Source organism: Carex rostrata, chromosome 24 (assembly GCF_964058835.1).
Source record: "Carex rostrata chromosome 24, lpCarRost1.2, whole genome shotgun sequence".
Lineage (NCBI taxonomy): Eukaryota > Viridiplantae > Streptophyta > Magnoliopsida > Poales > Cyperaceae > Carex > Carex rostrata.
This window is the reverse complement of record NC_135941.1, coordinates 2,119,307-2,133,909: the sequence shown is the minus strand read 5'-3', so window position 1 is coordinate 2,133,909 and position 14,603 is coordinate 2,119,307. Positions and strand designations below refer to the sequence as shown.

The 14,603-nt window shown below is 29.5% G+C and overlaps 1 pseudogene; it reads right to left on the bottom strand.

The window, feature by feature from the left end:
• Positions 1-12,042: 12,042 nt before the first annotated feature.
• Positions 12,043-12,498, bottom strand: LOC144575262 (ferredoxin, root R-B1 pseudogene; annotated as a pseudogene).
• Between the last annotated feature and the right edge of the window lie 2,105 nt (positions 12,499-14,603).

Below are 14,603 nucleotides of genomic sequence, written 5' to 3'. Positions count from 1 at the left end.
TGCGTAGCTACTCGGTTTGAAGAATTAAATAATCACAAGTTCATTTCAACCAAAAAAAATACATGTGCTTGCAATAAGCTGATAAGGTTATGAGAAAAATGATATATTATACTTCAATATAATTTGTTGTCCCGCTTCTTCCCACGACGAAAGCAGGAATACTATTAAAAGAAACAGTAAATAATTTTATGATATCATCAATCAGCATTTATGAGGGGCAGTATGCATTCCCTTTTCTTTTCTTTTTTTTTTTTTTTTTTTTTGAGGAAAACCCTTGGGTATGCATTCCCAATTGTTCCCACTTTGTAAGGTCAAACACTCAAAAGAATTTGTTCCAAATTGGCCTACGGGCATATCATCGATCCACAAAAAATAAAAATATATAAATTGTTCCAAATTGGGGAATTACTTCTTTTATACAACTCAAGTAAAATTGCACACCTGCAGCTATCAGCAAGGAAAATTATGATGTCTTTATTGCGTGTTGATTTAAAATCTTAATTTTTTTTTGAGATAAAAGATAGAATTAAGTCTTTTAATTTGAAATATTCACAAAAAAATTCTAGCCAAGTTTCAAAAATTTGCGACATCTCATGTGAAGAATAATTATCTTATAACTAGATAATTTGAATATAAAAAAAAAACTATTAATACAATCCATATCATCTATTTATGTGCTCATAAAAATTCCAGCATTCAAGTTATATTTGGGTAAGCACAATAAATTACAAAAAAAAATATTGATATGAATAATCTGAATATTAATTTTACATGTTATTAGTTTCTATTGTATTGAACTCCTATAATAAATTATTGCACTATTTCGAATTTGAAAAATAACGGTTGCCATGAACTTACGAACCCGGCCAAACCAATGATGCAAACATAAGAAATATCTTTAGATAAAATTGAAACAGGCAATTAAAGTCATCTTTGTGATGTGAACATCAAAATCGAAATCAAAATCCAATACGTACATGAAGTGATTTTGACAATTTAGGTTCACTCTGCTTGGAAATCTGATTAACATGCACTATCTCTTTCATGATAAAAAACCAATATCACGCTAGCTAGTCCGGATACTTTGATCCAAGTAAATGTCAACATAGAAGTAAATTTCTACAGGTGATCTCTTTGTCAAAAAAAATTCCAACACACGTGATAGGATTTTTTTTTATAATTTAGAAATTAAAAAATCAAATCTTAAAAAATGGAATTATTTATATTTTTCTTTGAAAAATAGAAATGGTGTGGTTCCACCAAAAACAAATTGACGGGACTGCACCAATGTTGCTGTTAATTTAGATTACGTATGGTACCGTAGGTAGAATATATTATCAAATTCATATTGTTCTTTAACTTTGGCATGAATCTCAAAATAGATTCCATATATCTATAATAGGCACCAAATTTTTTTTGGTCCAAGTGAGATTAAATCTAGACCGTTCTTTTCCCTACAACAGTGATACAGATTTTGTTGCAATTCTAGCAGATTTGGAACAAAGAGTGAGTCTATGGTACTATGCATATTACGATTTGGTACCGTGCTACGGCTCTATATTCGAGTTTTCAAATCCTAACGGTCGATCCGAACCGTTCATCTTGTTCTCCATATTAATATGTGTTTGGAGACCAAATTTTACATTTTTTGAATTTTTTTTACTATTTTTTAAATTTATTGAAAATCACTGTTTTTGGATGGTCCAGAATTTTCAGATCAAGTGATTTTCTAAATATCTAAAAAAATAGTAAACAAATTTCAAAAAATGTAAATTTTGGTCTCCAAACACATATTAATATGGAGAACAAGATGAACGGTTTGGATCGACTGTTAGGATTTGAAAACTCGAATATAGAGCCGTAGCATAGTAACAAACCGTGATATGCATAGTACCATAGACTCACTCTCGAACAAATATGTGGCTGGAATTCACGCTCGAACTGCAGCCAGTAGCATAGCCAAGATTTGATTAGAGATCGACATTATTAACAATTCAAATTTCATCAAAATATTAAAGTACAAATTCGAAAACTACAAATTGCATTATGCATTGGGAAATTTGGACTTCACAGAATAGGCCAAAAAAAATTTCAGAGTAGGACAACAACCCAATATTTGTTTTGTTTTTTTTTGTCAAATGCAAATATTTTGTGCTTGTTTTCTTAGAATCATTTAAATTAGTTCTATTTTTTTTTAATCTGCTATTATTGTGGTTCTATCTATTTTTTGAAGAAAAAAAATCAACCAGTCTTTATTCCAAAAATTTAGTTTTAAATTTCTAAATTAAAAAATCGTAATATGAACCTTTGGTCTCTACAATGTAAAAGGCGGCTAATTTCTCTTTTTTTTTAAAGAAAAAATTGGGGTGACTGATAGTAACCGTTACAAGAAAAAAGGCGGCTAATTTAGCTTGTTGAAATGAATTAAAACTTAAGTAGAAGATTGTAGGTGGCTAAACCTTTGAAGCAAGAAAGAAATGTATTAAATGATTGGAGTCAAAGGAAAGGTGAACCAACAAGAGCTACTTAATTATATTACAAAGCTTATCCAGCCGCAGAGATCTTCTCCAAATCCTTTTGTTGTTCAACCGCCGCGTCCACTGTTACGTGACATTTAGAGATGTTGTGAAGAAAAGACATGCAAGTAATCCAATTACATGATAAATTAATTTAATGTTGTATATAAGAGGAGGTTCAAATGTCTCTATTTTTTGTGCCTCCACCATACTTTTATTTTTTAAAACTTTAATAACTCAATATTTAAAACATAAAAATCAAAATAAAACCGTTAGATGTGATCTATGTTATTTTATCTATGAACTTATAAAAAATTATGACATTTCAATTTTGTTTTTTTGCGCATCAATAGGTTCAAAAATAAACGTCTAGAAATCATCCACATTAGTGCGTTTTTTACAAGCTCTTGATGACAATCAAAATAAAATTGAAATGTCATAATTTTTTACATATGCATAGATAAAATAGCATAGATCATAACCAACGGTTTTATTTTGACTTTTAAATTTTAAATTTTAAATTGTTAACATTTTTAAAAATGGAGACATGGTGAAAGTACAAATATGGAGGCATTTGAATCCTCCTCTATATATAATCTATAAACAAGAAAAGTATCAATTTTTGGTGTGTTTAATTGCTTGAGAGCATAAAATAAAGATCGTAGTGTTCAGCTTCGGATATATATAATATATGGTGGCTGTTGCACGATGCTTGAATAAAATTATGCCACATTTTTTTTTATAGAAAGTATATATGCACCTTTTAAAATATTTAACTGTTACATTTGATAAAAAAAAAAAGAATAATTATAACAATCCCCTCAACCCTGTCCCCCCATTTAACCCCGCACTCTCTCTCTCCAAATTAACTCCCTTAATTGCATTTTATCCCCGCACTAATTCCTCTAAAAATTTCCATTTATCCCCGCATTAATTACTGCCATTTAATAACAATCCCCGCATTAATTAACAATCCCAACATTAATTATATTGTCATCTAATAACAATTCACGCATTAATTATACTATCCTTTAATAACAATTCCCGCTAATAAATATTAATCTGTTTATTGATGTTCAAGAAAGTATTTATCATTGTTCTGACAAGTATTTATCCTTATGTCTGAGAAGTATTTATCATTGTCCCTGACATGATAATACTTTGATTTGATTAAACATTACTTATTGACAAGTTCAAGAACAAAGTTCAAGAAAGTATTTATTGTTGTTCTGACAAGTATTTACGATTATATATGGGAAGTATTTATCATTGTCACAGATGTTTTACTGTAAGTTGCAATTATGTCTGAGAAGTATTTATCCATGTAACATATAGTATTTATCCATATATCATAAAGTATTTATGCTTATGTCTGAGAAGTATTTATCATTGATATTGTACTAAAAGTTGCAATTATGTCTGATAAGTATTTATCCATGTAACATATAGTATTTATCAATGTATCATAAAGTATTTATCCTTATGTCTGAGAAGTATTTATCATTGGGTGAGGGGATTGTTTATTTAATGGTCCCCAGTTTTGCGGGGACAATTCAGAAAAAAAAAGGAAAATTTATGCGGGGATAAATGGCAAGTATTTATGAGGGGATTGCTTATTTAATGGTCCCCAGTTGTGCGGGGACGATTCAAAAAAAAAAGAAATTTTGTGCGGGGACAACTCATGGGTTGATTTATTCTTTCCTAAATAGAGATCATTGCATAGGGATTAATACTTTGCGAATTCAAGATAAATACTTTGATGCTTCAAGTTAAATACTAACAGTTTCTGCGGAGCATTAATGACTGGGCGGTCCCCCCCATGATATTTTTGGCAGTTTGTGCGGGGTTTTTTGCGGGGATAGATCTGTGGGGATTGTTATCAGGGTCTAAAAAAAAAATAGAGAACGTCTAATATAAAACGGTTTGTATTTTAGCTGAATTTCAAATAATCTCTGCATTAGATTAATTTTACGATTGTGCCCGTCATTGTCGTCAAACGCAAAATCGAAACTCTTTTAATGTATGAAGAGTCTTTTTTTTGTCTTCGTTAGTGTGAAGGGTTGAAAAGGAAAAATAATGAACGAACTTGCTTTCGTCATTCCCGTTAGGATTAACCAAAGTCATCTTTGTAATGTGTGATGTGTCTAACTCTATTATTCATTAGATAAAAATGTCTGCATGAATTAATTGGGGATTAACGGTACCCCTTTGGATATGCAAAAGCAACTATTAAATATGATTTAATAGGTCTGAATTAATTTGTCCCTTCTGAAAATTAATTTTGTTTCTAGTTTTTAGTACTTCAATATATAAAAGAAAGTTAATGGACTTGAACTCGATAAGTTATTTGAATCTAATTTATGTACTTCCATAGCAGAAATCATGAATCTGCTTACATAGATGAAGTTGTAAGAACAAAACTATAAAGTATATTTGTATAAAGTTCAATTAATGTTTTGTAAAGATGGCCGAACTTTAAGATCTTTAAAAATTGTCAAATTATCAGTCATTTTTAATCATTAGATTAACCATTAATTATTCTCAAATTTAATCATATGATTGGAAATTATTTAATTTTTTACTAGTAAGTGTTCATCAATTCTCAAATTTAATCACATGTTATGAAACTAATTACTTTATTTAGTGATCATTTGTTGAAACTATTATATTTTTTTTTCACATTGTATTTTTTAGAGTATTTGTCTCAATTTAATAACTAAATTCTTTCGGCTTGTAATATTAGTTAGGTGCACATAAAGGAGATGTATATATTCAATTGATCCTCATTAAATTATAAAATTCATATATTAATACATAATCTTCTATATAGTTTAAAGTAAAATACTACTGATACTGTAAAATTAATTAACTTACATTTATATATTTTATATAATTGATCCATATTCATGTTTAATCTCAATAACTTGAAAATCTGACTTTGTACATGTGTGTGTGTATATAAACTAGTATTATACCCGTGCGTTGCAACGAAGACATATTATAAGAAGAAAAAAATATATCAATGAAAATAATAATTATCCAAAAATTAAGACACATGTTAATAAAAAATTTATATGATTATGTATTTTTAATTAACTTTAATCATGATCTCTGATAACAATTTGATGATGTGATGATTCTTTATTTTTTTAAGTTCCAATGATATCAAATAATAGCTCGATTCAAATCTAAAATCAAATATCATACAACAATTCAATATCGACATATAATATGATATCAAAAAATATAAATAAAAAGTGTTATCGTGTGTATGTATAGGATATATATACACACACACATACATATTATAAGAGAAATATATATTCACACACACATTGCAATTTATATTCTTCTTCTTCTTTAATTTGTTTCCAATTTAGAATACACACACACACATTGATATATTTTATATTGAAAATATATTCTAAATTGCCCACAACAATATGTATAGAAACAAAAAAAAAAAAAAAGGAAATATAAAAAAAAAATTTCCATTGTGATCCGTATAGAAACGAATAAGAAGTAAGGAAACAAAGAAATAATAAAATGGAAGGTGGAGTCTTCTTAATTGAAGATGAGAAATATGGAAACAAATAAATAATTCGCTAAATTTCAGAGTTTATTCAATTTTAATTGTAATGTATCGTATGACAGAACATGTACTGAGTATGTTTTTAACTAAATTTAGACTTCTATACATAAAACATATGCATTTAATCAAAACAAGACATATTAAGCAATTAGATGGCTGAGATCTAATCTGAAGTTTTATCTTTTAATCGTAACCGTTGGAGAATCGGCCACCCAACGTGCTTAATAATAGAATGGAGATAAGAATTAAAAAATTAAATTTCTGCTCGATTTTTATGTAGATAATTGTCTCGATTACTTTGACAATAGTTACAATTGTCGTTCATTAGTAAGACTAATATGTATATTATGCACATGAGAATAATGAGATTTCACATATAATCCATCCATTAATATAAACTCAGTGTTTATTGAAATGTCTGAATCCGTAGCCGAATTACATAAATATTATAAACAAATCAGCTTGACTCATTCTCGGCTACCTCCTTAATAAGCCGCAATTTGGTCTCCTTATTTTTCATCATGAAATCTGAAAGTGATGCAACAAATTTCGTGAGATACTTGTCAAATAATTTCATTGGTTCCAGTATCCGATTCGTCATTCATATGCACTGAGGCACGATCCGAAGAAGAAGAAGAAGCGCGTGCAAGCAGCCATCATGTCACATCTCACACGTGCGCAGACAAAGAAAGTCGTTCAGCTGCCAATGTCTTTGACGTCATCTCACCTTCACCATGGACCTACTTGCCAAACGAGCGAGTGCGTATCCTCTGAGATATCTCAACTTTTGCGTGACCGACGTGTCCGGTGCCTATTCGGGGGTGATGCACGGGTCAGTATTATGTGTGCTTTCAGATTCGTGTAGAACGTATTTAAACGGCTGGGATTTTCCTTAAAGTCACGCAAAGTTTGAGATATCTCAGAGGATACGAATTCATTCAAGGAAGAGAATCAAGTATTCTTCTTTCCTTGCTTATCTGTCCGACATTTTTATTTTTACCTCATTAAAAAAATATTTTAATAATAATAACCAAAGTTTAGTAACAATTTTAAAAATACCCCATCCGTGGAAATTTTCCACGGACTAGAATTTTAATTTTCATTTTTTTTTATAAAACAGAAATTTGTTTTTATTTTTTATTTTTTGTATTGAAATATTAGAAATGTTGGATATATTTCTTTGAAAATAGATGGAATACAATATAATTTGATTTATTAGAAAGACTGTAACAAATAACTCGGATCAATATTTTTCAGGTCAGATTTTTCGCGGTTGTAAAAAAATTAATATATTTCTGTATGTGTTATTGGAAAAAAATAAAAATGCTTAGATTCTGAGTTATTGATCCCGGTTCAAAAGTCACTTCTATGTAATCTAGAAAATATTGTGATCCTTCTAGGACATTTAATTTATGGAAAGTTGTATCTATTTTTGAAAAAAAAAACTTTAAGTTATTTAATAATTATTATTAAAAAAAAAATCTCAAAATAGATACAACTTTTTATAAATTAAATGTCCTAGAAGGATCACAATATTTTCTAGATTACATAGAAGTGACTTTTGAACCGGGATCAATAACTCAAAATCTAAGCATTTTTATTTTTTTCCAATAACACATACAGAAATATATTAATTTTTCTTACAGCCGCGAAAAATCCGACCTGAAAAATATTAATCCGGGTTATTTGTTACATTCTTTCTAATAAATCAAATTATATTGTATTCCATCTATTTTCAAAGAAATATGTCCAACATTTCTAATATTTCAATACAAAAAATAAAAAATAAAAACAAATTTCTGTTTTATAAAAAAAAATGAGAATTAAAATTTCAGCCTTGGAAAATTTTCACGGGTGAAATATTTTTAAAATTGTTGCTAAAATTTGGTTATTATTATTAAAATGATTTTTTAATGGAGTAAAAATAAAAATGTCGGCCTATCTGTTAACAAATTCTCGCCAATATTTTGTCTTCTTTCGGTAAACGATTGGAAACAATGGGTAAGTTGGCAAACGAATAGATAATAAAATTAGATTTGATAACCGGCCACATAAAGTAAGATAACTTAGATTAACAATAATTTGATTGAAAATTGCAGAAACAGTGTAGTGATTAAGAGTTTTTGTCTTTTTTGAAAAGAGATGTAAATTTAATTTTTGAAAATAATATTAAAGGATTTGAAGTGTACCGACTCTTTGAATAAAAAATAATTTATTTGATGACAACTTATCAGATTGCTATTAAAAGTTAAAAAAAAAAAAATTATAAAGAGAGAGGCTAGAGTACTATGCATAACGGACTTTGATCTGTACTACGGATTCATATCTTCATTTTATCTAAATAGTTGATTCGATTCATTACTCTTAATCTCTATATAAAAATATATTTTGAACCAAATTTTATTAGAAACTTTTTACTATTAATTTATATAGGTAGAAATCATTACTTTCGAATAGTTTAAAATATGTAGATTAGAAACTTTTTACTATTAAAGTAATTTGTACCAATCTAAAATAATAGTAAAAAGGTAAAAAAGAAAATGTAAAATTTGAGGATCAGACATATTTTTATATAAAAATCATGTGTTCGGACTTTAAAAATAATTAAAAATATATATATACAGTTATCATACAGATCAAAGTGCGTTATGCATACTACCGTAGCCTCGCTCAATTAAATATATATTTATACAGTTCAGATGTATTATGACACATGACATCATGATCTAGATACAGTTTATTATATATCAAATTTGAAACATTATAAAATGTGATCGTTTGAGCCGATTTTTTTGGAGTCTGAGTTTGGAAGTCAGCAAACCAACAACACAATGGAAACAAATATTTCATTTCCCACTATTTTTTTTAATTTTTTTATGATGCTTTTGTTAATATTTTTCGCTTTTGTTTCTCTTGTGAAAATCCTTGTACTCTTTTTCTTTGGTTTTATAAGGCAGAAGTTTACTGCAGGACCACAGACACAAAATCAACAGGACATATTTATTTCATTAATACTTCAAATTTTCAATTTTAAAAACTAAATCCAATTTATTTATCTTATTCACATGGAGTATTTTTTTTAAAATTAGATATATTTGAGTTCATTTGATATAATACAAGACCATTGAAACAAAATCAACAGACAAATATTACTGCAACCTGTCGTTGTTCTTTCAACATATTATATATATATATATATATATATATATATATATTGTACAAATATACTCTAAATATAATACTTTAAACGTATATATGTTCCTTGAGATATTAAAACAATTAAAATCATTCACTTTCTCATTTAGAATACAAATTTTAATTATGAATTCAGTAGAAAGTATGATCATCATGTGTTAACAATATTTTTTGAGATAAAGATGACAATTAAATGTCTCGGCTTAATTTAAAGAGTGAAAAAATGCATATGATGGATCGATTTGTACTATAGATTCATATTTCTACTTTTATATTTCAAAATCTGAACACTAAATATAATTTTCAGTTTTTCACATGAAAAATATATTTAGAAAACCAAATTTTATAATTTTATTTTGTTTACTATTTTTTAGATAGGTAGAAAATCACTAAATCTAAAATTTCAAAGTTATCCAAAAGTAGTAATTTTTTATCTATCTAAAAAATAATAACATAATTCTAACAAAATTAAATTTGATCTCCAAATACAATTTCATATAAAACTTATTTTAATAATTTATATTGACTGTTTGAACTTTTTAATGTTATTTCTCTCTGACAAATATATTTGAAATCAGCCTACATTCCACACATGTTTGTAGTTTCTTAATTATACTAAATATTGCACGGACACTTCTAAATCCGTGTCATTCTTTGTGTATGACACGCATTGCATTATTGTTGGAAAAAAAAAACATCAATATTTATGTTTCCAAAAACATTGAATAAAAATTAGAACTTGCCGCATCGTAACACAGCTTGTAAAAAGACCTCTTTACAAATTTGATTCGCTATTAAATAATATGACCTAAAGTTTAATTTACAAAATAAACAAAACTTATTTTGGTACAGCGTATCTAATTATAGTCCTTAAAAGCTAATTAGGTGAGATTATCTAAAAGGTTTTCTTCTTTCTTAAACGTGTGGTTGGCGCAACAATACATGAAGATAAATAGAAAATAAAACTCGTGGATCCGACTATGCACAGACAATAAAAGCAGTTGGAACAAAATTATCGGACCATGTCCATGTGGGTGAGACCCATGGAGAAAAAGCGACCGCACCAATCTTTTTCAGATTTGAGCTGTACTTAAAAGTTAAGATATTTCTGGTTCTTTTACGAAATGTTATGCTCTTATTATAACACATGAATTGTATGATACAATTAGGTCAGAATTAGCATGAATATTTTGCTCTTTTTCTTCTTTTGGATTATCTTAAAAAAATGACATGAAAAAAGAAGAAAAAATATCCATCGCTGTGCTTACTGGTAATCTTACGAGTTACGACATTATGTAACTGATTAATCTATACGAGTATCCATTAACCCGTAATAATTAGGTATAAAAAATTTAAGATGAAATTATGGGCTCTAAAATTACGATCAAGGGGGCCCATTAAGATTGCGCCCGGAAAGTACAATCGGGATCGTTTCACAATTACAAGGCTTGCCTTGCTTGTTCAGATCAAGGGGCCAGTAATACTTAGACATGCTAACATGAGAAATTTCAAGGCCCAATTCTACAGATTTATAATACAAATCATGTCAATAGAATAAGAGTAGAGTGAGTCTATGGTACTATGCATATCACGGGTTGTTACCGTGCTACGGCTCTATATTTGAGTTTTCAAATTCTAACGGTCGATCCGAACCGTTCATCTTGTTCTCCATATTAATATGTGTTTGGAGACCAAATTTTACATTTTTTGAAATTTTTTTACTATTTTTTTAGATATTTAGAAAATCACTTGATCTGAAAATTCTGGACCATCCAAAAACAGTGATTTTCAATAAATCTAAAAAAATAGTAAAAAAATTTCAAAAAATATAAAATTTGGTTTCCAAACACATATTAATATGGAGAACAAGATGAACGGTTCGGATCGACCGTTAGGATTTGAAAACTCGAATATAGAGCCGTAGCACGGTAACAAATCGTAATATGCATAGTACCATAGACTCACTCATAATAAGAGTATACAAAAAATTATATGGAATTGAACAATAATAATTGTAATGGTTGACTTCAAAATTGTAATTGATATGAAGATATATTAAAAAAGGTTTGAATTATCATCTTATTTAATGTGTATGCTATTGAAATTTCTCTATCATTTTCATTCGCATTTCGCACCACTGTTCTTCTACTCTCCATCTCCATCTTTTTTTAGAAAAGAGTCAATGTTTCTTTTGCTTATTTTTATTGTAAACACAAAATCAGGTATAGTCTCGCAAATATATACCGGAAAAGAAATATAACTCGCATAACACCTAAAACCCAAAATACAAGCAAAAGAAAATACAATGTGCATTTTCAGAAATTATGCATATAATATCTGTACAACTACCAATGACATCAGAAATTCCACATACAAAATCTGAAACCAGTGACACTCCAAATTGGCATTGATATAACAAGCAAAAAGGAATTCAACTGGAATTAGCAGTAACATTGAATTAAAGTGGTATCACGGCACATAACATCAAACAAACGAAATCACAAGAAACATACAGTGCTGAACACAATCAAATAGATATAACAGTTCCATTAAACGAGTGCCATACCAGGGACACCTGTAGCCTCCAAATGACTAGGGGGATTTAAATCCAGTATATTATAACATACTTATATAGCAATCTAATACATGTTCAAAATAAATCTTATTTCCGAGAACGAAAGAAAATTGCACCCATAAACAACAAATAAGGAATTTAGCCTAAGAAAACATTAATTTTTTTTAATAGAGTTCCTCTTCCTTATGAGTGTGAATAACACAATCAGCCCTAGGATAGGAAATACATGTCAGCACATATCCCTGTTCCATCTGAGTATCATCCAAAAAAGATCCCTCCGATTGGTCAACCTCGCCCGATTGGAGTTGACCAGCACAAGTGGAGCATGACCCGGCACGGCAGGAGAAAGGCAACTCCACCCCAGCATTCTCAGCTGCCTCTAGTATGTAGGTGTCATCTGGTGCATCAAATTCATGCTCTGTCCCATCTGGGCAGAACAATTTGATTTTATATGTGGCATGTGTGCGAATGGTTGATCGGTTGGAGAGTCTTAGGGTTGGTAGATTTGGGAGTGAGTGAGCAAAAGTGACCGTGGAGCTGGTTTTGATACCACTTGATGGGTTTTCAAGTGTGAGATGAGATTTGAGTGTAAAGTGGTGAGGAAGGGTGGCAATCGACATCATGTCACCTGAATAATTTGGAACGATGTATAATTAATGTACAATTACATAAGAAAATCACTGTACAATGTTCATTGATATAAAGATGCTACATTTTATTGCATGCAGGTTTTCATGATAATATCTTTTGAGCAATTATAGCATTGCTCAATTTGGTACAGTTAGCATTATTGCATCAAATTTAGCCCAGTTCACAAATCAGTTGGTCATTCATCAATTGATTTATAATCTTCAACGATCAGGTGAAATAAAAAAATTATTAGTGACAAAACGAATTCCAATTAATAAGGTGTTTGCCGACACCTTGAAACGTATGAAACTTTTAACAGTTTAGTCTTTCATAGCTCTATTATTGATGACCAAACAACTTGCAGTTTGAACCAGATCTACAGCAACTCAAATTATGGACAATACATTTACGAGTTTATTTTTTTTTTATAATTTGGACACTCTTCAACAATGGGTACCAAAAATATCAAATGGATGTACCAAAACACAAAATGTTTAAGTTACAAAAAAAAAAAAAATCCACCCAAAATGCCCTTTTGTTCAACTATATGCCTTTATATTTATTGCATTCAATCTTTGAAATGCTCCCCAAAACTTCAACCTGGGCATGTAAAATGCATGTACTTAATCAAAAGTAATGACTATACTAGAAGACGGTTGACGGGGTGAGGCATGTAAGCCCTAACTAGTTGAATAAAGAAGGCTGATTAAGATGTCCCTCTAACAACGAAATGAATACCAAACAAAGCCTCTTTCAGAAAAATGTTTTCCCTTAAAAATTAGACTTTGAGCCAAGAGGCACCACAATTTTGGTAATTTTTTATGTTATTTATTGGGCACAAATCATAACTGATCCATGAAATTATTTATCAAAACAATTGATATTCATTTGCTTATTTTACTTTGTATTTTGTGCTAGAAAATATCTTCCTAATTAGTTAATCGAATCAGCAAAACATGCAATATGAGTATATGATTATATGAAAGCATTTTCCATTTCCTGATCCAAATATTCTGGCACAGTTTACTACAAGGCCTAAATCGGTATAAAACAAAATACAGTAATCGCTGATTAAGCCTAAGCAAATCACTCGAATACCAACAGCAATCTAATTACGCAGTGAAACCCGAGAAAAGAAAATGAAATCCAGATCAGAAAAAAGAAGAAGAGAGATTATACCTTTTGATGCGAATGGAAACAAGGGACGAACTCGATTAAAACACGAATTAAGCTCCCTGATTTGATGAGTATATAAAGGGGATCAAAGAGGTTTGGACCTTGCCTATATGTGAGGGCGAAAGGTCACTTTCTGTTTTTTCTTTTTGAAATAAGAAAGGTCAAATTGAGAGTCGAGGCAAGACACTCAAGGAGGCTAATCGCCAGGATCACAAAACGACAAGTGCGCTAAGCGAGGTTGACGAAATTATTAAGATGCCCTTGGGTTTTACGATGTCTGGACTCTTGAGTCTTGACTCTCTTGAGTAATAGTTGAGAAGGTTGATTTGGTAATTTTTACGAAGGAAAGTCTGAGACGTGTCTTTTCAGAGGGCTGCGAGGCGCGACAGAGAAGCAAATCAGCAATTTTGTAATGAATTTCAATATCAGACGAACCCAAATCAACGATCGGGATGGTGCCGCGCCGGGAAATTTTTTATCTTCTGGCCTTGACCAATTTTCTTATTTTTACCACAATATCTGAATTTCTTTTTATAACCATAATTAAAAAATATATATATTTACTGAACCAACATGAGTGATTTTTTTTTTTTTATAAAAATCATAAGAACCGAATAATCTATTTAATATGCATGAAAGAGGATACTGAACAGACTACTCGATACAAGTGAGATTGGATGAAATTGTTATGTACGAGTAGCCTAAAAAGGTAAAATTTGAATATACCGAATATTCACTTCGGTATTTATAATTTTTGTAAGAAACAAAGGACTCAAATTGATTGAGGTTATTTTTTTAATATGATTATTAAGTAAGCCTTGAGTGTTATGTATAGTATAAGGTCTTCCGTATTACGGCTTCAAAAATCTATTATATAAACTTCAAATTTTGATTTAAGTAGCTCATTAAATTAATTACT